Source organism: Mustela nivalis, assembly GCF_964662115.1.
Source record: "Mustela nivalis genome assembly, chromosome: 13".
NCBI lineage: Eukaryota > Metazoa > Chordata > Mammalia > Carnivora > Mustelidae > Mustela > Mustela nivalis.
In genome coordinates, this window is record NC_139032.1 from 56965622 (window position 1) to 56990974 (window position 25353).

At 41.5% G+C, this 25353-nt stretch overlaps 1 protein-coding gene across 14 annotated transcripts in view; it reads right to left on the minus strand.

The window, feature by feature from the left end:
- UBAP2 (ubiquitin associated protein 2) overlaps positions 1 to 25353 on the minus strand; it is a 132979-nt gene that overhangs the window by 105508 nt on the left and 2118 nt on the right. The gene's annotated exons all lie outside the window — the stretch shown is intronic.

Sequence of the window (25353 nt, forward strand, 5' to 3'; positions counted from 1 at the left end):
GGGTCGCTCAGTGGGTTGAGCCTCTGCCTTCGGCTAAGGTCATGATCTCAGGATCTTGGGATTGAGCCCCACATGGGGCTCTCTGCTCTGCGGGGAGCCTACTTCCCCCTCTCTCTGTCTGCCTCTCTGCCTATTTGTGATCTCTCTGTCAAATAAATAAATAAAATCTTAAAAAAAAAGCCTTGGGCTGCCTGGCTGGCTCAGTCGGTAGAGCATGCTATTCTTGATCTCAGGGTCATGAGTTCATGCCCTACGTTGGGTCTAACTTACTTTTAAAACTACAAGTTTAAAGAATCTTACTGAATGCTGCAAATGTCCAGCAAAAAACCTCCAAAGATAAAACCTGGAGTTTACAGAGAAGAAAACAAACAAAAAAAAGTGCTACAGAAATCCTATGGAAAAACAGCCCAAGGACACCTGGATGGTTCAGTCAGCTGGGCATCTGCCTTCAAACTCAGGTCATGAGCCCCTACCCTGGGATTGAGCCAGAGTTGGGCTCCCTGCTCAGCAAGGGTATCTACTTCTCCCTCTCTCTCTGCCCCTCCCCTCCCTGCTTGTACACTGGCTCTTTCTCAAATAAATAAATGAATCCTTTTTAAAAGGGGTGTCGGAGGAAGAGACCAGAAAATATATTAACAGGATGTTATGATTCAAAAAACTTCCTCATACTAATTTTAAAAACTTCCGAAGGCAGTGAATTCACAAATCAAAATAAAAGCATAAGTGATCAAAATAATTATCAACACCCTTCAAAACTGTTACCACCAATGAATTATAAAATGAACAAGGCAAGGAAAGCAGACCATAAAAAGCTACAACTTAAACATACTGTCACATGGAGAAATTCTATGTCCTTTCTTCTGGACACAGAGTTATATGTAGTAAATAGGAATGCTTCTGCAGTAAGCCCCAGTTGCCAGACCAAAGGAATCCAGTTTACACTTGTGTTCCATCCCCTCTATCACTCTCCACCCCCAAGAACTACTACTCTCAAACAGGTTCCAAGAGAATTCTTAGAATAGAAACAGACAAGAGCAAGAGATTCTAAAAATAATCCAGGAGAAACTCAAACATACATATCTCAGGTTCTTGAACTGAAGGAAACACCAGGTTATTTCTATCCAATCGAATTTTAAAACCCTTATTTACCTAACTTCATCCAAAGTAAAGCTGGGATAGATTAACTGCTACATATTTAACCTCTTTAAAAAGACTGCCAGCAAAATACCATATAAAGCTTCCTAGATTAACTCAAGTGTAGGAATAGTTTAAATTACTTGTTATATAAGGAAAGTAAGCCAGGAGAATAAACTAACTTGATTAAACTACAGACTTCCTCTGTAGAACAGATATTTTTAGAAAATGTTTTCTTAACTGCTATTTTTTCAAGGGCTTTTTAAAAGAAAAGGTAACAAGGTGAAACAGTGGCATTTTAAAGTGATTCTAGAGTTTAGAATGCACTGAAAATGGTTAACAACAGCCACCTGCACTTCTACTAAAGCTTAAATAATATCATAAATTCCTCCTAACAGGACCCTAACTTTAAGGCAAAAAAGAGGGGGAGGGGCAGAAATTTATCTAAAAACCATGTAATATCCTACCCTAAAAGAAAAGGGCATATTTGATCATTCTGAGAAAGTATAGAACAGGTTTTGATAACATGCTGAGAACTATGAAGATTTTGCTGAAAGCACCAACCCCCAAAGCGCTTTATTTAAGATAGTATCACCAAGTGTCAGCAATGGAAGATCGTTCTAAAACCAGGAGGCTCACATAATGGTGGGGGTTATCTCATCTACTCCACCAAGAAAAAAACTACATTCCAGAAACAGCAAAATGAATGTCTCTTTTTCAAAGAGAATATAATTAATTCAAGGCAACATGAATTACTCAGTTAAAGGAAGCCTGCCTCTCTGCCTACTTGTGCACGCGTGCTCTCTGTCAAATAGATAAAATCATAAAAAAAAAAAAAAAGCCTAAAGCCATTAAGTAAAATAGTAACAGCCAAACACTATGTGCCAGATAATACTGAAGTGCTTTATATATGCTTGTATTACATCATTAACCTTCCCAACAACACTCTGAGGTACATTAAAATTATCACTCCCATTTTACAGACAGGAACTGAGATACACAGATTCACAGCTAGACAGTGGTAGAGCCAAGATTCAAAGCCAGGTCATCTGGCTCCACAGTTTGTGCCTTTTCTTTTTAAGATTCTTTCTTTCTTTCATTCATTCATTCATTCATTCATTCATTTATTTGACAGAGATCACAAGTAGGCAGAGAGGCAGGCAGAGAGAGAGAGAAAGGGAAGCAGGCTCCCCGCTGAGCAGAGAGCCTGATGCAGGGCTCGACCCCAGGACCCTGAGCTGAAGGCAGAGGCTTTAACCCACTGAGCCACCCAGGTGCCCGCCCCACCAAGCTTGTGCTCTTAATCGCTACGCTGTGCTGCAAAACTAATCGTTCAACTGTAGGTAAACAAGACTCCCAACTCAGCATCTTCTTTAAAGCAGTATAACTACTGTCAGGATCACCTACATACCTCATACATGATAGGACAGATCTGATTCTGGGTCAGTAATCTATCTCCCCAGACTTTCAGATACCTACAGGTGCTGCCCTGGCTCTATAGTGTAACATTTTTGTTATCAGTTCTGTTTCATTATTTGTATTTAACTTCCAATTTGTGTTGTTGCTTTTCTTATTAAGAAAATACCCATTGGGGCACCTGGGTGGCTCAGTCAGTTAAGCATCTGACTCTTGATCTCCACTCAGGTTTTGACCACAGAGTACTGAGTTCAAGCCCAGCACTGGGCTCCACACTGGATGTGGTGCCTACTTTAAAAAAAAAAAAAAAAAGAAAGAAAGAAAAGAAAATACCCATTAAACGGGGCGCCTGGGTGGCTCAATGGGTTAAGGCGCTGCCTTCAGCTCAGGTCATGATCTCAGGGTCCTGGGATCGAGTCCCGAATCGGGCTCTCTGCTCAGCAGGGAGCCTGCTTCCTCCTCTCTCTCTCTGACTGCCTCTCTGCCTACCTGTAATCTCTCTCTGTCAAATAAATAAATAAAATCTTTAAAAAAGAAAATACCCATTAAACAAAAGAAAATACCATTATTCTCAACATTTTTCTTTTTTTCTCTCAATTTTCTTTTTCAACAACTGAAATTCATTTATTCATTCTTGCAAGAACAGGACTATTTTATATTGAGAACTTCAAAGTGGTGCCTAGATAGCTCATTCAAGAGAGCATGTGACTCTTGATTTCAGGGTCCTGAGTTTGAGCCCTACACTGGATGTAGCCATTACTGGAAAAAAAATAATAATAATAAACTTAAATAAAGGTATTGGTTTGGTATTGGGGGGGGTGCTTGTTTGAATGTAATGTAAATTAAGAGTATAGTTTTTTTTTTCTCTTTTTCTTATTTATTTGAGAGAGGGTCAGAGTAGGGTGAGGAGAGGAGGGAGAAGCAGGGGTGCTTGGCAGGCTCAGTCAGTGGAGCATGGGACTCTTGAACTCAGGGTTCTGAGTTCAAGCCCCATACTGGGTATAGAGATTACTTAAAAATAACATCTTAAAAAAAAAAAAAAAAGTATTTCAACTCATTTGGGAGCCCCAGAGTAGCCAACAAAAGGAACTCTACATCCCCTACTCAGGAGACAGTAAGACAGACTAAGGTACCAAAACACTCTAGCATGAGACCCAACTCTATACAACTAAACTGCTTGTGCCCCACATGCCAAGAGCTGACCAAGCTGATACTTTTATTCTCCGCAGCTGCTGAGGGCAGGGTCAAGCCTCCAGCAGCTGGTGAACAAGGTTAACTCCCATACACCCAAGCTCCACTGACAGAGAACATTATCTGCTATTCTGTGCATACAATCCGCCCATGGAAAAGATAAGTACTTGTGAACTCTAAACACTACAGAACATCAAAAATTATTTATTAAGTCAAATTTCTTCTTTCAGGTTACCTAAGGTCAGGGAGGAAAAAGTAATTTTATCTACTACTGCTTCCATATATCTGTCCCCTTCCTACGCTGCTTATTTCTCAGCTCTAAACCCTGTCTTTTACCCAGAACCCTGCTCAGCAGCTAGTTATTACTACCCCTTGAAGTCTCTAACTGGGGCACCTGTGTAGCTCAGTCAGTTGAACAGCTGCCTTCTGCTTAGGTCATGATCACAAAGTCCCAAGATCCAGCCCCACATTGGGCTCCCTGCTCAGTGGGGAGTCTGCTTCTCCCTCCTCTCCTCACCCTACTCTGACCCTCTCTCAAATAAATAAGAAAAAGAGAAAAAAAAAAACTATACTCTTAATTTACATTACATTCAAACAAGCACCCCCCTCAATACCAAACCAATACCTTTCTTTAAAGGATTACTTCTCCACAGCCAAGGAAGTAAAGGGTCTATTTTATAAAGTAAAAATTCTTTTAATTCTAAGAAAGACTGTAACCAAACTAAAATAGAATTTCTAAAAATCCCTTAAAAAAAAATAAATACAAATCATCCTTTTATCAGCACAAAATATTAATAATGCCTTCCTCAAAAATCCAGTAGTAATTCTTAAATAAAGACACATACAAAATCACTATTATCTTGCTCTACTAATATCAGATTCTATTTAACCTCTTATGTATTACTCTCTGGTACCCCCCCAACATACACACTCCCCTGAGTCTGTACCTTACCCACATATACAAGGGCACATCTACAGTCTGTTTTCTGCTTTCAATTTCCATTTCTAAAACCTTCAAAGGTCCTTACGGGCTCTACAAGGAATTACTGGATGCTATTAACTCTTGGCATTTCTGACCGTGTAGTTCCACAGCATGCCTGAAGAACGAGGAGAATGGCAAAACAGGATAAGAGGGAGCACAGAAAAACTGCAACTCCATGAAACACTGGAAAGTCTCAACCCAGGTTTGTCGGTATACTTACTCATCAGCTAAATATGCCATTCTACCTATGTCCAAATGTTAACAGGAGTATCTCCAGAAGCATCAAGAATTTCTCACTGTCCAAGAAAGTTTAAGAATCTTGAATAGCGGTTCACTATTCATCACCATCCCTGGCTGTTCACTATAAGCACTTAGGCAACTTCTAAAAAATGAGACCAAATAGATAAAAAATTAAAATTTAAGAAAGAAAGAAAATTAGAGCCACTCAAAGCGGGACCCAGATTCAACATTCTTTTTTTAAAGTTCTCCCACTAGTTTCTGAAAGAGTTACCATATGACCAAGCAATTCCACTTCTAGGTACATGCCCAAGAGAACTGAAAACTTATGTTTGTCCAGAAATGTGCACAAGAATGTTCACTGCAGCATTATGACAAAAAGCAGAAACAACCCAAATGCCCTATCAAATGATGAATGGATAGACAATATTAAGTATAACCATACAATATACTACTACTCAAGTACTAAAAAGAACAAAGTTCTGGTGTAGTAGGCTGGCTCAATTGATGGAGCATACAACTCTTGATCTTACGTAAGGTGGTGGGTTCAAGCTCCACGGTGGGTACAGAGCCTACTTTAAAAGCTGAATTAAGGGGCACCTGAGTGGCTCAGTCAGTTAAGAGTCTACCTTCTGCTCAGGTCATAATGAAATGGTCCTGGGACCAAGCCTCACATGGGTTTCACTGCTCAGCAGGAAGCCTGCTTCTCCCTCTCCCTCTGCTGCCCCCCTGCTTGTGCTCTCTCCGTCATATAAACATCTTAAAAAATAAAGAAAAAAGTTCTGATACACGCAACAACATGGACAAACCTTGAAAACATTACCCTAAGTGACAGAAAAAGACTCTGTGTGTGTGTGTGTGTGTGTGTATGTACAGTATTATTCCATTTAAACATCATGTCCAGAATAAGCAAATCCAGAGACAAAAGTAAATTAGTGATTACAAGGGGTTAGAGCAGGGAAAAATGAGCATGACTGCTGTTTTGGAGTGATGAAACTGTTCTAGAAAGGGATGGGAATATATTAAAAAAAAAAAAACTCTGTACTATATGCTTTAAAAGGATGAATTTTACATTATCTGACATATCTCAATTAAAAAAAATTATTTTTAGGGCACCTGGGTGGCTCAGTTGGTTAAGCCAGGATCCCAGAGTCAAATAAATAAATAAAAGATAAATAAAATCTTTTTTTTTTTTATTTATTTGACAGAGAGAGAGATCACAAGTAGGCAAAGAGGCAGACAGAGGGAGAGGGGGAAGTAGGCTCCCCGTTGAGCACAGAGCCCGATGCATGGCTCGATCCCAGGACCCTGAGATCATGACCTGAGCCGAAGGCAGCGGCTTAACCCACTGAGCCACCCAGGCGCCCGTAAATAAATTAAATCTTTTTAAAAAAATTAAAAATTTAAAAATTTAAAAAAATTTTAAAACTCTCTCAGGCCTCCTAGGTGGCTCTATCAGTTAAGTGTCTGCCTTGGGCTCAGGTCATGATTCAGGTTCCTGAGATTGAGCCCACATCGGGCTCCCTGCTTGTCGAGAGGCCTGCTTCTCCCTCTCCCACTCCCCCTGCTTGTGTTACCTCTCTTGCTCTCTCTGTGATAAATAAAGTTTAAAAAAAAAACAAAAAACAAAAACCAAAAAAAAAAAAAAGAAAAGAAATCTGCCTTCTAGCTCAGGTCCTGCTCCCAGGATTTTGGAATGGAGTTCCAAGTCAGGCTCCCTGCAAAGTGGGGAGTCTGCTTCTCCCTCTGCCCCTCCCCCATTTCTCTCGGTGTCTGCCAAATAAAGAAAAAAAATATTTTTAAAAAATAAATAAATAAAGGGCACCTGGGTGGCTCAGTGGGTTAAGCCACTGCCTCCAGCTCAGGTCATGATCTCAGGGTCCTGGGATCGAGTCCCACATCGGGCTCTCTGCTCAGCAGGGAGCCTGCCTCCCTCTCTCTCTCTCTCTGCCTGCCTCTCCATCTACTTGTGATCTCTCTCTGTCAAATAAATAAATAAAATCTTTAAATAAATAAATGGTATCTGGGTGGCAGTGAGTTAGGCCTTTACCTTTGGCTCAATCATGATCTCAGAGTCCTGGTATCGGGCCCCGCATTGGGCTCTTTGCTTAGCAGGGGGCCCGCTTCCTCCTCTCTCTCTGCCTCTCTGCCTACTTGTGATCTCTATCAAATAAAATCTTTAAAATAAATAAACAAATAAACAAACAAATCTAGTTAATAGGTTAGTGAATAGCCTTTCAGTGTTTTGTTTTGTTTTTAAGATTTTATTTATTTACTTGACAGACAGAGATCACAAGCAGGCAGAGAGGCAGGCAGAGAGGAATGGAAGCAGGCTCCCTGCTAAGCAGAGAGCCAGAGGCAGGGCTTGATCTCAGGACCCTGGGATCATGACCTGAGCGGATAGCAAAGGCTTTAACCCACTGAGCCACCCAGGCGCCCCTCTTTTTTTTTTTTTTTTTAAGATTTTATCTATTTATTTGACACAGAGAAAGAGATCACAAGTAGGCAGAGAGGCAGGCAGAGGGGGAGAGGGAAGCAGGCTCCCTGCTGAACAGAGAGCCTAATGCGGGGCTCATCCCAGGATCCTGAGATCATGACCTGAGCCAAAGGCAGAGGCTTAACCCACTGAGCCACCCAGGCACCCCCTTTCAGTGTTTCCTATTTGTTTTGTAACACTGTCATCCACTAGAAATGACTGTATCATGCTTTCATCATAGAACACTGGGATACAAACAACTATGTAAAAGCAGACAACACTATAATGATAGCACCTTAATTATCCTGTTCAGCTGCATAATTCAGTATTATGGGGCTATGAAAGAAAACTCCTTAGGGGCAAGGATGGTGCCTTCTAAAATGCAACACATACTTCCCATCCTTGAGAAATACAGTACAACACACATGATTTAACTTCTGATTCCGGATCAGTTATTGTTACCATGTGATGGGTAATGTGGGAAATTAGTCTCAATTTATTCTTTTTGTTTTTTACTTTAAGTAAATTCTATACCCAACATCGAGCTCAAACTCATGACCCAAGATAAAGAGTCACATGGTTTACCCAACTGAGCCAACCAGGTGCCCCAGTCTGAATCTATTCTAACTTCTTCAAGACATACCTTTGAACTTGCTTTCCTAAATAAATCAATCCTATCATTGTCTTTCCTGTCCTTGGCCTCTTTCTCTAAAGTGGCACCATTTACGTATCTGTACTTCTGGGCAGCCTAGTATGGCTACTTTCAAAAATAGCTTTTTTGTTTTTTTCCAAAAATAGTTTCTGAACTCACGGACAATGCAATGTTTCTTCTTCTTCTTTTTTTTTTTTTTTTAAAAGATTTTATTTACTGGGGCGCCTGAGTGGCTCAGTGGGTTAAGCCTCTGCCTTCAGCTCAGGTGTCAGGATCCCAGAGTCCAGGGATATAGCCAGGCATTGGGCTCTCTGCTCAGCAGGGAGCCTGCCTCCACCTCTCTCTCTGCCTACTTGTGATCTGTCTGTCAAATAAATAAATAAAATCTAAAAGATAAAATAAAATAAAATAATCTGCAGAGGGGCACCTGGGTGGCTCAGTGGGTTGAGGCCTCTGCTTTCGGCTCAGGCCATGGTCCCAGAGTCCTGGGATCAGGCCCGGCATCCTGCTCTCTGCTCAGCGGGGAGCTGGCTTCCTCCTCTCTCTCTCTGCCTGCTTTTGATCTCTGTCAAGTGAATAAATAAAATATTTAAAAAAAAAAAAAATCATCTGCAGGGGCACATGGTGCGTGGCTCAGTTGGTTAAGCCACTCACTGCCTTCAGCTCAGGTCATGATTCCAGGGTCCTGGGATCCAGCCCTGCTCAGCAGAGAGCTTCCTTCTCTCTCTCCCTCTGCCTGCCACTCTGCTTACTTGTGCTCTCTGTCAAATAAATAAATAAAATCTTTAAATTAAAAAAAAATAAAATCATTTACAGTAGGGCACCTAGGTGGCTAAGTTAAGCATCTGACTCAATTTCTGCTTGGGTTGTTGATTTCAGGGTCATGACACTGAGCCCACTGTGGGGCTCCACACTAAGCATGGAGTCTGCTTGAGATTCACTCACTTTCTCCCTCCCTCATGTTAAAAAAAATTCATTCATTCATTCCTTTTAAAAAATAAAAATTAAATAAAAAAAGTCATCCTTGGACACTTGGGTGGCTTAGTCAGGTAAGTGTCTGCCTCCCGCTCAGGTAATGATCCCGGGGTCCAGGGATATAGTACCGGCTCCATGCTTAGGTGGGGAGGCTGCCTCTCCCTCTGCTTGTGTTCTCTGACAAATAAATAAAATCTTTTTAAAAAATGAAATGAAATCACTGCTTTATTTTTAACTCATTCATGGGATTTAGTTGGAGTGAGAGAGCCTTTCCACCAAGCCCTTGAGTAGTTTAAGCCCTCAAACCTTGATTTTCAGCAGTTTGCATAATGACTTCTAGGCTAGAGACAACCTTACCCACCTGCCAGCTTCTACTTATGTCAGCATGCATTTTACCAGGGAGGGAGGGAGGAAAGGAAGGAAAGAAGAGTGCCTACTTCCAAAGTATTAACAAAAAAGTGGTAATAAATTGCCAGGTCAATGTTCACATCTCCAATTTTCCTGTCCCTAATCCTACTTTAATGTGGCTTTTCCCCAACCATGCTCAGTTGCATCAGTCCCACCTATCCTCTCTGGAGAGAACCAAGTGAAGTCTCAAAAGAGTCATTAGAGCAGGATAGACTTAATACCAACAGTAGTTTAGTCTGTATTAAAAACAGACATGTTTTTGTTTTTTATTTTTAGTAGGCTTCATGGCCAACATGTGGCTTGAACTCATATGCTCTACCAATCGAGCCAAACAGGCGCCCAAAGACAGAAATGTTTTCGTGGGGAGCCTGGGTGGCTCAGTGGGTTAAGCCGCTGCCTTCGGCTCAGGTCATGATCTCGGAGTCCTGGGATCGAGTCCCGCATCGGGCTCTCTGCTCAGCGGAGAGCTTGCTTCCCTCTCTCTCTCTGCCTGCCTCTCCATCTACTTGTGATTTCTCTCTGTCAAATAAATAAATAAAATCTTTAAAAAAGAAAGAAAGAAAAAAAAAAAGAAATGTTTTCGTAATTTTTTTGTCTTCACACTCTCAGTCCCACTCCATCCCAACCCTTCAACTTCACATCCATCAAAGCAAGATTAACTTCTCACTAGTTGTTCTGTCCCAAGGCCTTCTGAGGGAAAAGGAATGCAGGGTAGATGCCTTCTTTTGGCTTATCTCAGCTTCGTAAAATCCAATCAAAAGGGAAAGAAAGGTGTCAAATCATGGGCTAACTGACCTTGCCATCCTTTGGAGGCAAGTATTTCTTTTAATCAAGTTATACTGATCACTACTAGTAACAAAAATCAAGCATTTTATTCTTGATACTCTAAGCCAAAACATCACCCAAACCAAAATGTCAGTTTAACTCATTTCTTACTTTCAAGCGCAAAAAAGCCAAAACAATGGTCAATGAAGGAAAAGCTCTGAAACCCAAGCTGTGAAAAGAACATCAAGAAATCCCATATATAAGAACACTCAAAAATGTCACCTTCTTCAATTCATAATCACTTGAAAGTTCTAGTTCATACCTCACATTAATTTATTGTTTTGGTTTTGGATAAAGTGGCATCTCTACTAACCATTCTCATATAGTAAATTAGGTATTACTGCTAAAAATTATATCCCAACCATACTTTACAAATCTCCAATTCTTAACTGAAGACAGATAAGCAAGAATGATTTCAAGTTATTCTCATTTTTCACATCTATGCCATTTAAACATTTGACAATTGTGGGGCACCTGGGTGGCTCAGTGGGGTTAAGGCCTCTGCCCTTCAGCTCGGTCATCTCTCTCTGCCTGCCTCTCTGTCTACTTGTGATCTCTGTCAAATAAATAAATAAAATCTTAAAAAAAAAAAAAAAGATTTTATTTATTTGACAGAGAGCATAGGCAGGGGGACCAGCAGGCAGAGGAAAAGGGAAAAGCAGACTCCCCGCTGAGCAGAAGAGCCCAATGTGGGGCTCAATACCAGGACTCTGGGACCATAACCTCAGCCAAAGGCAGATGTTAACTGACCACCCCCATGCTTTTTTTTTTAAACAAACAACTCAAGACTATATTCTGGATTCGTTAGGAAGGTTGGAGAACTGTAATGAAAAACTGTGGGTCTGAAATACTTAAAAATCAGTATTTATAGTTTTGGCTTAAAGTAATGGCTACAAATTATAGCTACTTTGGAATGGTTTGATAATGGGTATACTGAACTTCTATAAATCAGTTGTGAGATAATTTGTATTTGTAACAATTGTGAATTTTTTATTTTTTAATTTTTTAAAGATTTTATTCATTTATTTGACAGGAAGAGATCACAAGTAGGCAGAAACGCAGGCAAAGAGAGAGAAGTGGAAGCAGGCTCCCTGCCGAATAGAGAGCCTGACGTGGGGCTCGATCCCAGGACCCTGAGATCATGACCTGAGCCGAAGGCAGCGGCTTAACCCACTGAGCCACCCAGGCGCCCCTAAACAAAATCTTTTTATAAATAAACAAACAAATAAATAAAATGTATTTTTTATTCTCATGGCAACTTTATTACCATTTCACTCACTCAAAAAGCAACTTTAAAAATGTCAGTTACCTGAATGTATCTATCAAAACAAAGTCATGCAATCCATTCAAATGTTAACACACTTGTCACTTACACACCAGGCTCAGTTTTCATTCAAATACCAAATACAAAAATCCTTAATAAGGAAATCTCCCACCACTACTATTGAGAAAATATTCCTTATCCTTTTCCTTCTCACAAGTATGTGTTTTAAAAACCTGCCTATAACTATTCTCTACATCCACATTAATCTCAAAAACAAAAGTTTACCAAAGTTTCAAGCACTCTGGGAAACCACATGTTCTATCTTGTAAAAGCAATGACTATTTAAGCTGAGTATCTCAAAAAGATTACACTCACTGCCTCCACTTCCTCACTAAACATCTCTCTTTGAGTCTGGTTTCCCTCAACCTTACCCTGCTATTCCCTTCCTTAGATTTCTCAGACACTACGCCCGGTTCTCTTTTTTCCCCAAATCGTCAACCACATTATATCTTTCTCCCAGCCCTGACTTTTTTTTTTAAAATAAAGATTTTTATTTATTTGACAGACAGAGATCACAAGTAGGCAGAGAGGCAGGCAGAGAGAGAGGAAGGGAAGCAGGCTCCCCGCTGAGTGGAGAGCCCGATGTGGGGCTCAATTCCAGGACCCTGAGACCATGACTCGAGCTGAAGGCAGAGGCTTTAACCCACTGAGCCACCCACGCGCCCCCCATCCCTAACTTCTAAAACTGTTCAATTCTTGAGCATATTCTCCCTTCCCACAGAAATTCTATGTTCTGGCGTCAATAATTACCTACAACTTCAAAGCTAAAGTGAAAGACCTTGTGTTTCTCCAAAGATTCAGCACACATCTAACTGCCTACTAGGTATCTAAACCCATTATGGAATTCATCCAAAAGCACCTCATTTGAAGACTTAGCAAAATTTTTCAAGTGACCAGCATTTTTTGGTGTTCCAGAGCTTAAAACTGTTAAATCATTCTTTTACTGCCACCATTTCTTCTCAAACCCACTTAAGTCACAAAAGATACAAGACTTTGGGGCACCTGGGTAGCTCAGTTGGCTGGGGGTCTGCCTTCGGCTCAGGTCATGATCCCAGGATCCTGGGACTGAGCCCCACACTGCACTCCCTGCTCAGCAGGGAGTCTGCTTCTCCCTCTGCTGCTCCCCCTGCTGTGCACACGCTCACTCATGCTCTGTTAAATTTAAAAAAAAAAAAGTTTTAGGGACGCCTGGGTGGCTCAGCTAGCTGCCTTTGGCTCAGGTCTGGATCCCAAGGTCCTGGGATCGAGTCCCACATGGAGCTCCCTGCTACACAGGGAGCCTGCTTCTCCCTCTACTTGATGCTCCCCTGCTTGTGCTTTACCTCTGTCTCTCCCTCTCTCTCTGACAAAAATTTTTTTTAAGATTTTATTTATTTAGGGATGCCTGGGTGGCTCAGTTGGTTGGACGACTGCCTTCGGCTCAGGTCCTGATCCCGGAATCACAGGATCGAATCCCACATCGGGCTCCCAGCTCCATGGGGGGAGTCTGCTTCTCCCTCTGACCTTCTCCTCGCTCATGCTCTCTCTCACTGTCTCTTTCTCTCAAATAAATAAATAAAATCTTTAAAAAAAAAAAAAGATTTTATTTATTTGACAGTCTGACAAATTTTTTAAAAGTTTTAAGACCTTATATCTATGCCTTCCTTTACAATTCTGTCATCAACTCAGTGTTCAGTGCCTGAATTACGTATCAGTGTATTTAAAGCCGCCTTGTCTCCTAAGAATAAGTCATGCAGCCCTTGTCCAGTACTACTTTTGATAAGCCAGTGTCACATATATAAACCAGCAATTATAAGGTAACTTTATCAGTTATATTATCAGTAATTGCCCCCTCTCTGGTTCAAGGAAACTTCATATACTTGTCAGAACTATCTTAATTGTGAAACAATTAAACAGTGGCCTGTTTAATCTTCTAGAACACTGCAAAAACCCATCATCTGTTTACAAAACAACTCCTTGATAAAATACAAACTCTTGGGGCACTTGGGTGGCTCAGATGGTTAAGCACCTGCCTTCAGCTCAGGTCATGATCTCCAGGTCCTGGGCTTGAGTTCCATTAAGACTCCCCACCTCAGAAGGGAGTCTGCTTCTTCTTCTCTCTGCTCTCCCTCCACCATGCTATCTCAATCTCAAATGAGTAAATAAAATGTTACAACAGGGGCGCCTGTGTGGCTCAGTGGATTAAAGCCTCTGCCTTCAGCTCAGGTCATGGTCTCAGGGGCCTGGGATCAAGCCCCACATGAGGCTCTCTGCTCAGCGGGGATCCTGCTTCCTCCTCTCTCTCTGCCTGCCTCTCTGCCTACTTGTGATCTCTGTCTGTCAAATAAATAAAATCTTTAAAAAAATAAAATAAAATAAAATCTTACAAACAAAAACACATAAAAACCTCCTTATTCCTTTCTGATTCCTATACTTCGGTCAAATTAGTCTTGCCATCCTCCCAAATTGCACCTATTTTTTGGCCCTCCACCTTCCACAGGCATGTTTTCTCAACAGCATACTGAACATACCCCATTTTCTTATATTCTGTCCCTTAACATAAACAGCAATTACTCTCTACTTGATGTCCATAACTCCATGGCATTTTAGGCCCTACTTAACAGCAGCTTGAGTCCTCAAGTGTAATTTTCATATAATTTTATACCTTTCCTCTGACTCAGTTCTCACAGTGTGTTATCAATTGCCACTTTTCAGTGTTGTGTGCCTGACCTCCTCACAGAATGCACCTAAACTGGCAAAGGGCTTAGAGATCAGCTCACCATGCCCATTAAAACAGCTAGTAAAGGGGCACCTGGGTGGCTCAGTGGGTTAAGCCGCTGCCTTCGGCTCAGGTCATGATCTCGGGATCCTGGGATCGAGTCCCACATCGGGCTCTCTGCTCAGCAGGGAGCCTGCTTCCCTCTCTCTCTCTCTCTGCCTGCCTCTCCGTCTACTCGTGATTTCTCTCTGTCAAATAAATAAAATCTTAAAAAAAAAAAAAAAAAGCAGCTAGTAAAATCAGAGTGAACAACCAAAGCAGAGGCAGCATTTCTTTTAAAACACAGAAATCAAGTCCAACTAAATGCCTGACTAAACTCCAACATATAGTCTGTACAAGCAGGGCTCCTGGCTGGCTCAGTTAAGTAGAGTATATAACTTTTGATCTTGAGGTCCTAAATTCAAGGCCTATGCTGGATGGAGAGCTTACATAATTAGGAAACAGATAAAAATGCATAAAAGTGAAGTGGTGCCAAATGTAACCAGGCACTGGGGTTCAAGGGTGCCACCTGCATCTCCATCCCATCATTTCCCATCCAGTGCAAACGCCCAGGTTTATGTACCACAAATGTAGACATTGTTTTACTTATCATCCAGCACTTGGCTATATTCCCAGAGAGTAGTATTTCAGACAGGTAAAGTAGTACAGTTTTGTGATTAAGAACAAAGTTCTGGAAGGGGGATGAAGAACAAAGCTTTAGAAGTCACAAAGGCCTGCATTCTACAAATTACTAGATTAGGTAACCCTGATCAAGTGCGTTACTCTCTCTCAAGCCTGGGAGGAGCACTAAACAGAATAAGGTACCTCAAATGCTTAGTCTAGGTCTTAATAGCTACCATAAATACCAGTGACTATAGTATTAATGTTCACTGACCACATTTGTTTCTGCCAATTTAATCTCAAAATACTGCCTGTTTACTCAAACAATTTAAGTAACTTTACTGAGGTATAGAAAATACATAAAGCTCACCCTTGTTAAGTGTAAAATTCAGTTTTTTTTTTTTTTTTAAGTTTTACTTATTTCCTCAACAAAGAGAGAGAGTGCACAAGCAGGGGGAGCCTCAAGCAGAGGGAGAGGAAGAAGCAGGCTCTCCACTGAGAAAGGAGCCTGATGCTGGACTTGATTCCAGAACCCTGGGATCATGACCTGAGCCAAAAACTGACACTTAGCTGACAGAGCTACACGGGCACGCCAAATTCAACGATTTTCAGTACTTACCAATTATACAAGTATCACCAAAGGCCAACTACACTCCAATAAAATCCTTTGTGACACTGGTCATTTCTTTGTCCCACAGATGACTCGACTGTCAAGAGTATATAAACTGTTTCATGTTAAGCTAGCTATGTCCCATTACAGCTGGAATCTTTTGATATTAAAACAATTAAATAGGGGCGCCTGGGTGGCTCAGTGGGTTAAAGCCTCTGCCTTCGGCTCACTGGGATCGAGCCCCGCATCAGGCTCTCTGCTCAGCGGGGAGCCTGCTTCCTCCTCTCTCTCTCTGCCTGCCTCTCCGCCTAATTGTGATTTCTGTCTGTCAAATAAATAAATAAAATCGTTAAAAAAAAAACCAAAAACACAATTAAATAGAGTGCCTCATTGGTTCAGTCATTTAAGCATCTGCCTTGGGCTCAGGGCATGATCTCCCAGTCCTGGGATCCATGTCTGCGTTGGACTCTCTGCTTGGCGGGGAGTATGCATCTCCCTCTCATTCTCCATGTTCTCCCTCTCTCTCTCTCTCTCAAATAAAATAATTTTAAAAATGAATAACAATTACATAGCACAGACTGTCTTTAAAAAAGAAAAAAAAAAAACACAACCTCTTCTGTGGTAATAAAATAGTGAAAGGCCTATATTAACAATATGTTCATTCTTTTTTTTTTTTTTTAAAGATTATTTATTTATTTATTTATTTGACAGAGAGAGATGACAAGCAGGCAGAGAGGCAGGCAGAGAGAGGGGAGGAAGCAGGCTCCCTGCTGAGCAGAGAGCCCAATGTGGGGCTCGATCCTGGACCCTGGGATCATGACCTGAGCCGAAGGCAGCGGCTCAACCCACTGAGCCACCCAGGCGCCCCACAATATGTTCATTCTTGTAATCACCATCGAGACTGTTCCATAATAGATAGAGGTATTTTTCCACCATTACCTTAGCAATCCCAATCAAAAGGAATTAAAAAGATACTAAAGTGAAGTACCACAGCTAAGAATTTAAGAAGTCATCTGGTCTCCAGCAATTTGAAGAAAGATTTCACCACGAAACTTCTAATCAAAATAAAATGAGCCCCTGATTGGGGAAAAATTGAGACATTCAACAAGTTACTACTAAAAGCTGACCCAAAGAAAATGATGTGAGTAAACTTACAATAAGAGTAACTTTGGGGGGCGCCTGGGTGGCTCAGTGGGTTAAAGCCTCTGCCTTCAGCTCAGGTCATGATCCCAGGGTCCTGGGATCGAGCCCCGCATCGGGCTCTCTGCTCAGCAGAGAGCCTGCTTCCTCCTCTCTCTCTGCCTGCCTCTCTGCCTACTTGTCATCTCTGTCAAATAAATAAATAAAATCTTTAAAAAAAAAAAAAAAAGAGTAACTTTGGGATGCCTGCCTGGCTTAGAGAAGTATGCGACTCTTGATCTTGGTCATGAGTTCAAGCCCTATGCTGGGAACAGACCTCACTTGGAAATAAATAAACAGAACAGAATAACTTAGTTTCTGGCTGGCTCAGTCTGTACATGTGACTCTTGATCTTAGGGTTGTGAATTCAAATCCAATGTTGGGTGTAGAAATTACTTAAAATTTAAAAAAAAAAAATGTCTAAAAAAATAAATAATAGGGGCACCTGGATGGCTCAGTGGGTTAAAGCCTCTGCCTTTGTCTCAGGTCATGATCCCAGGGTCCTGGGACTGAGCCCTGCATTGGGGGGGGGGGGGGGTCTGCTCAGTGGGGAGCCTGCTTCCTCCTCTCTCTCTCTCTCTCTCTCTCTGCCTGCCTCTCTGTCTACTTGTGATCTCTGTCAAATAAGTAAATAAAAAAATAAAATCTTTAAAAATAATAATAATAAATTTTATGAATAAATAAATAATAGGGGCATCTAAGGGTGGCTCAGTGGGTTAAAAAAGCTCTGCCTTACACTCAGGTCATGAACCCAGGGCACTGGGATCCGCAGGGGCCCTTCTTCCCTTCTTCTCTCTCTCTGCCTGCCTCTCTGCCTACTTGTGATGTCAGATGAATAAATAAAATATTTAAAAATAAGTAGAGAGATAGATAGATAGATGGATGAATAAGGGCGCCTCAGTTGGTTAAGCGGTTGCCTTCAGCTCGTCATGATCTCAGGGTCCTGCAATCGAGGCACATGTCAGGCTCCCCGCCCAGCAGTCATCTATTCCCTCCTCCTCTGTTCCTCTCCATGCTCATGCACTCTCTCAAGTAAAAAAAAATATCTCAATAGGGGCGCCTGGGTGGCTCAGTGGTTTGGGCCTCTGCCTTCGGCTCGGGTCATGATCTCAGGGTCCTGGGATCGAGCCCAGCATCGGGCTCTCTGCTCAGCGAGCCTGCTTCCTTCCTCTCTCTGCCTGCCTCTCTGCCTACTTGTGATCTCTGTCAAATAAATAAATAAAATCTTTTAAAAAAAAAACCTCTCAATAAATAAGTATAATAACAGTTTTTTTCACTAGCTGCTACAACTAAACTACCAATCATGGCCAAACAGAAGATACAATACAGTAATCAAAATAACAACAAATTCTAATAAAACTGGCCTATGGATACATAATTCCAGGGTTTGTTTTTTTTTCCTTTTCTTTTTTAAAGGAGGCTCCACTCCCAGCATGGAGCCCAATGAGGGGCTTGAACACGCAACGCTGACTGAGATCAAGACCTGAGATGAAATCAACAGAGGGACGCTTAACTGACCAAGCCTCCCAAGTGCCCCTTTTTCTTTATTTTTCAAAGATTTTCTTTTTTTTTTAAGATCTTATTTTATTTATTTTAGAGCAAGCCTGGGGGTGGGGGGAGGAACAGAGTTGGAAGGAGAGGGAGAAAATCTGGAGCAGACTCCATTCTGAGCACAGAGAGACCCGATACAGGGCTTGATCTCAAGACCCTGAGAACACGATGTGAGCTAAAACCAAGAGTCAGATACTTCATCAACTGCACCACCAAGGTACATCTCAAAATTTTATTTTTAAGTAATCTCTACACCCAGCCTGGGGCTCCAAGTCACAATCGAGATCAAGAGTCAAACGCTTTACTAAGCCAGCCAAGCTCTCCTAAAATTCAAAGTGTTTCAACAAAAGAAACAATTATAACTTCAGGAATTTGGCCATTATGGATCCTATAAGAATATAGGAAAAGTAAGGCTCAGTCTCCCACTGCTTCAAGGACGCCTTCCCAAACTCAACTGATACCCAAACTCAATTGATAGTGCTTTCCTAAATGCCCTACTTGTCTTCCCATCAGAAGGTAAGCACCTAGAGAACAGGGACAGTGTTCAATCAGTAGCACTTAACAGCTGCTGCCAAGTCACATTAAAGCTTTGTTCAGGTGAACACCTATAAAGGACCAAATATGTGGAACTCTATCAACTCACTCTTGAGAAATAAGTACTAATGTCTAAGGTATTCATTGTATGCATGAATTAAACTTCTTCCCTAGGCTTCTAGAATGCTATCAATTATGTACACCCTCAAGGGAACTGAAAAAAATCATCAATTTTCTGTGTTCTGTAGTTAAGATGAAGACCCTGTACAACACAGCTTGGGATCACCTATCAAGTTATACATACTACAAACACAACCCAGTTACACAGTCTTAAGAAATCAGTTTGTTCTGGGGGGAGGGTGAGGTTGTACAAATGTTCACAAAGAGACAAGTAAAAATTTCTAATCACAAGAAACTGGAAATGACACAAACATCAATCACAACAGAGTAAGATGTAACATATCCTTACAATGGAGTACCACACTACTCAAAATGACTGACAACATGAATGAATCTAAAACATTTAAGAGTCAAAGAAGTATAAAAAAAAAATTCCATTTAAAACAAGATTGATGGGGGCCTGGCTGACTCAGCTGGTAGAACTCTTGATCTCACGGTTTGAGTTTGAACCCCATATTGTGAGTAGAGTTTACTTTGAATGAATAATTCAAGACTGAAAATGGCAGTATTAAACTATGTATTATTTATGGAATAAAAATTCTAAAAAATGGGGGCACCTGGGTGGCTCAGTGGGTTAAAGCATCTGTGCTCAGCTCAGGTCATGATCGAGCCCCGAATCGGGCTCTCTGCTCGGTGGGGAGCCTGCTTCACCATCTCTCTCTGCCTGCTTCTCTGCCTGCAATCTCTGTCTGTCAAATAAATAAAATCTTTAAAAAAAAAATTTCTAAAAAATGTTTTTAAAAAAAGATTTTTTTTCTTTTTTTTTTTTTTAAGATTTTACTTGAAAGATGGGCATCTGGCTGAGCCGTTAGGCATCTGCCTTGGCTCGGGTCATAATCCCAGGATCCTGGGATGGAAACCCTCATTGAACTCCCTGCTCTGAGGGGAGCCTGCTTCTCCCTCTCCCACTCCCCCTGCTTGTGTTCCCTCTCTCGCTGTGTCTCTCTGTCAAATAAATAAATAAAATCTTTAAAAAAAAAAAAAAGGAAGATTTTCCTTGAAAGAGACAGAGCATGGGGCACCTGGGTGGCTCAGTGGGTTAAGCCGCTGCCTTCAGCTCAGGTCATGATCCCAGGGTCCTGGGATCAAGCCCCACATCGGGCTCTCTGCTCAGCAGAGAGCCTGCTTCCCTTCCTCTATCTCTGCCTGCCTTGCTGCCTACTTGTGATCTCTGTCTGTCAAATAAATAAACAAAATATTTAAAAAAAAAAAAAAAAAAGAAAGAAAGAAAGAAAGAAAGAGACACAGCACAAGCAGGGAGAGCAAAAGGTAGGGAGAGGAAGAACCAGCCTCCCCACTGAGCAGGGAGCCCCCATGCGGGGCTGGATCCCTGGACCCTGGGATCTGAGCTGAAGGCAGACGCCAAACCAACTGAGCCACCCAGGTGTTCCCCCCGCCAGTAATAATAATACTCTACTTCTTGGCTAGTCATTTTATTCTTGTTTTTGAAAACTCTACGTGTATTTATTCCTCATACATCGTTTTTGGTACGTATTCTCTATTTCTCAATAAAAATCATTAAGTATAAAAGTATTATTACATTTTTTTTAAATATACACTTTATATAAAGAAAAAAAGATTTCTGGGGTGCCTGGGTGGCATCTCAACTCTTTGTTTCAGCTAGGGTCATGTCTCAAGGTCATGGGATGGAGCACAGTCGGACTCTGTGGCGCGTGCTTGGGATTCTCTCTTCCACCTCCTACCCCTCCCCTCCCTCATTCACATTCTCTGTCTGTCTGTCTCTCTCTCTCACAAGCAAATCTTTAAAAAAAAAAAAAAGAAAAGAAAGAAAGGGTTTCAGGGGCACCTGCATGGCTCAGTTAGTTAGCTGTCTGCCTTTGGCTCAGGTTGTGATCTCAAAGTCCTGGGATCAAGCCCACATTGGGCTCCCTGCTAAGCAGGGTGTCTGCTTCCCCCTGCTCCTGCTCTCTCTCTGATTAATAAAATCTTTTAAAAAATTAAAAATTAAAAAAGAATTTCTACTAAAATGTTAAACCATGATTAACTCATTTTTATCTTCTGGTTTTCTCAGATTTTCTAAAATGTATTTTCTTAGGTAAAATAGTACCAGACAGCCTGACCCTAAAAACTTCCATAAGATGGAAATTTCAAAAGAGGAGGAACAAACTGATTTGGTCTAAAAACAATGTAATAGAATGCCTGTCAATAAATCCTAAAGCCAGTCTTTTTTTTTTTTTCCCTACACCCTATTTAAGCTAAACCTGTTTGTTTTTTGTTTTATTTTTAAGCCCACTTATTCTCTTGCTTAAGGATTTGAAAATACCAAACACTCTTAGCAAATTAAAGATCGCACCCTTCAAGGAGCACATGTTCCAGCTAGGCAGACACACAACACAGACAGCACTATGCACCTTGCCCAAGCCCATGAAAATAGCTTACAAAGGTATTTTAGGTTTTCATCTGCCTGCCTGGACAGCAGCATGTTACGTGGCAAGTACTGTCAGAAGGTCCTCAGTTGAGACTGAGTGTTGAGAGTTTTTTTGTATGGGGATTGAAAGGGCAGAAGGAAGCAAAAAAATAAAATGGAGAGAAAATAAAGGGAAGAGAAATAAAAATTTAAAAAAGAAAGGGAGGGAGCGAATGGAGAGAAAGAAGACAGAGAGGGAGAAAAACACCATTAACAAGAAGTAATTCTGAGCTCCTAAAAGTTCTCACACATATAATATCTAGGAGTGACCTGATAAGATTGAGATTATATGTAAAAAATTTTGAGTAATGTCCTCAGTATTACTGGACTGTGGACACACCATGTAACTTTATTCTTTTTAAAGATTTATTTATTTGAGGGGCACCTGGGTGGCTCAGTTGGTTAAGCCCCTGCCTTCAGCTCAGGGTCCTGGGATTGAGCCCGGCATCGGGGTCCCTGCTCAGCGGGTAGCCTACTTGCCCCCCTCTCTCCACCTGCCCCTCTGCCTACTTGTGATCTCTGTCAAATAAATAAATAAAATTAAAAAAAAAAAAGATGTATTTATTTGAGAAAGAGAGGGAGAGAAAGCGTGCACACATGCGCTGTGCAAACAGTGGGGGCAGGGGAGGAGGACAGATGGAGAATATCTTCAAGCAGTCTCCCCACTGAGCATAGAGCTAGAAACAGGATCTCCATCCCTTGCCCCATGAGAACACAACCTGAGCCAAAACCAAGAGTTGGATGCTCAACAGACTGAGCCACCCAGGTGCCCCCATACAGTGTAACTTGAAAGTTCCTATGTGACATCTTAGTTAAAAACAGATTAATAGGGCGCCTAGGTGGCTCAGTGGGTTAAGCCGCTGCCTTCGGCTCAGGTCATGATCTCAGGGTCCTGGGATGGAGTCCCGCATCTGGCTCTCTGCTCGACGGGGAGCCTGCTTCCTCCTCTCTCTCTCTCTCTGCCTGCCTCTATCCCTACTTGTGATCTCTCTCTGTCAAATAAATAAATAAAATCTTAAAAAAAAAACAGATTAATAATAACAACTATTAATAGTAAGAAACAAGGCTGCAGCAACAGTAACTTGGAACTAAATCCAAATGAAAGTCTCTCCTCTATAAATCTGAAAATCTCATAAAATGTTATGTTTCAGACCCATTCAAATACATTCTATTGCTTTCAGAGTTCCAAATGAAGAAAAACAAGCCACACATTCCTAACAACTTTTCTAAGAACTCTACATAGTCTTAAATGAAACATCTACTCTTTTAAGCCCCATTTCATAAATTCCAAATAGATACTAAGTTCCAATTCAACTGATTTTATCACCCAGTATGAAAGTGAGTTATCCAGGGGCACCTGGATGGTTCAGTCCTTTAAGGGCCTCCCTTCAGCTCAGGTCATGATCCCAGGGTCCTGGGATGGAGTCCTCCATTGGGCTCCCTTGTGGGGGCGGGGGGGGAGGTGTTGCTTCTCCCTCTCCCACTCCCCCTGTTTGTGTTCCCTCTCTCGCTGTCTCTGTCAAATAAATAAATCTTTAAAAAAAAAAAAAAAAAGGAAAGAAAATTAAAACTTTTATTCTAATTTATTATTTATTTATTATTTATTATTTTATTTTATTTTCAAAGTTATCTGAAAATTAAAACTCACTCTAGCATACATGCCATGTCAGCAACAAATTCACAAACCTGGTCTTTAAAAATCCATGACAAAAAAAATTTTACCCCAAATAAATTACCTTTTTCCCCCCAACATTTTTTATTTTGGGGATGCCTGGATGGCTAGGTCAGTTAAGCGTCTGCCTTTGGCTCAGGTATGATCCCAAGGTTGAGATCAAACCCCACAACAGGCTCTGTGCTCAGCCCAAAGTCAGCTTGAGATTCTCTTCACCCCTGCCCCTCCCCTCACTCACACCCTCTCTCTCTAAATATTAAAAACATATATTTTTAAGTTTTATTTTTAAAAATTAAAAGCAACAGCAGCAGCAACAACACCCAAACCTGATTAATTTCATTCTTGGGCTTTAAAAAAAAAAAAAAAAAAAAGGATTCCATTCCTAAATATTTGAGTTGGGCCAAAATTATTTCAGAACTAAACCCAGGCTTATGTGGTGATATTCCCTCTTAAGTCTTCCCTCTCTTTGCCTTCCTTTAAGTCATATCTTCATTCTCCTACGGGTTGGGGAGTAGGGAGGGAGTAACACCGATCAGTGATCCACCACCTTACCAGTCAACACAACTAGTGCCCTACACGCCACACTCCATTTACTCGAATTAATGAAGAGCCAACTAATGATCTCACAGGATTAATAAACAAAATAAGATGTAAGAAAGAGCAACTTCACAATCTATGAATTCATGTAGACTCCTTTTGAGCAGACATTCCTCAAACCTCTTCAACAGGCTTACACCAAAACCAAAAAAAAGTAGGGCACCTGGGTGGCTCAGTTGGTTAAGCGACTGCCTTCAGCTCAGGTAATAATAATCCTGGAATCCCAGGATCGAGTCCCACAGCGGGCTCCCAGCTCCACAGGGAGTCTGCTTCTCCCTCTGACCCTCCTTCTCATGCTCTCTCTCTCTCTCAAATAAATAAAATCTTTAAGAAAAAAAAAGTGTCTTATAACAACAACACATCTTAAGTCACCATTTTTTAAAAAGGATTCAGGGGAGGGCGCCTGGGTGGCTCAGTGGGTTAAGCCGCTGCCTTCGGCTCAAGTCATGATCTCAGGGTCCTGAGATCGAGTCCCGCATCGGGCTCTCTGCTCAGCAGGGAGCCTGCTTCCTCCTCTCTCTCTGCCTGCCTCTCTGCCTACTTGTGATCTCTCTCTGTCAAATAAATAAATAAAATCTTAAAAAAAAAAAAAAAAAGGATTCAGGGGTGCCTGGGTGGCTCAATGGATTACAGCCTCTGCCTTCGGCTCAGATCATGATCCCAGCATCCTGAGCCCCCGCATCCCCCGCATCCAGCTCTCTGCTCAGCAGGGAGCCTGCTCCCTCCCTCTCTGCCTGCTTCTCTGCCTACCTGTGATCTGTCAAATAAATAAATAAAATCTTTTAAAAAACAAAAATAAATAAAAAATTTATCAAAGGATTCGGGACCTGAGGCACCTGGGTGGCTCAGTGGTTTAAGCATATAACTCTTCACATTTCAGCTCAGGTCATGATCTCAGGGTTGTGGGATCAAACGGCGGGTGGGGATCCACACTCAGCAGCAGTCTTCTAATTCCTCTCCTTCTGCTCCTTCCTCCAATCTCATCCCCCCTCCTCCGCATGCACACAGTCAAGCTCTAGAAATACATAAAATCCTTACAAAAATAAAATAAAAAGTACTGGAGAATCAATACTTCAAGACTTAACACATCCAAAGTGAAGGCTTCACTTCATACCAGTTTAAAACTTCAACATGGGTTTATACTTTCTACATGTAGTGTACTGTTAAAGGAGTAGAGATAGCAACCAGTTCCTTCCCATGAAAACACAAGGGCCTACTGAAATTTATCATTCTTCTTCATGTTCTACCATTTCTCCCTAAACAATAAAAGTCATGCAGGCTAATACCAAGAGACACTGCTGGTGAGCACTGCACAGGCTGCCATCAGTTACCAGGAAAGGGAAACGAGATGTTATTGTTGTTCTAGCCTTGTTCTAAAGGCAGCTCCATGTGACTGCTGCTGGTACAGCCCACATTTAAAGAGAGAGCCTAGAGGAAACCAGAACAGCAGGAAACAGGCAGGAGAGGCAATTATCACAACCCTTTCCCATGGCCTCATTTCCATGCCTCCATTTCCAGCTGTATTTCATACACAACAACAACAACAAAAACTCCTTTCTCTGAGTTGTTTCATTTCTGAGGGTCAGAAGCAACAAGGAAGCAAATGGGAAATCAGAGCTGTGGA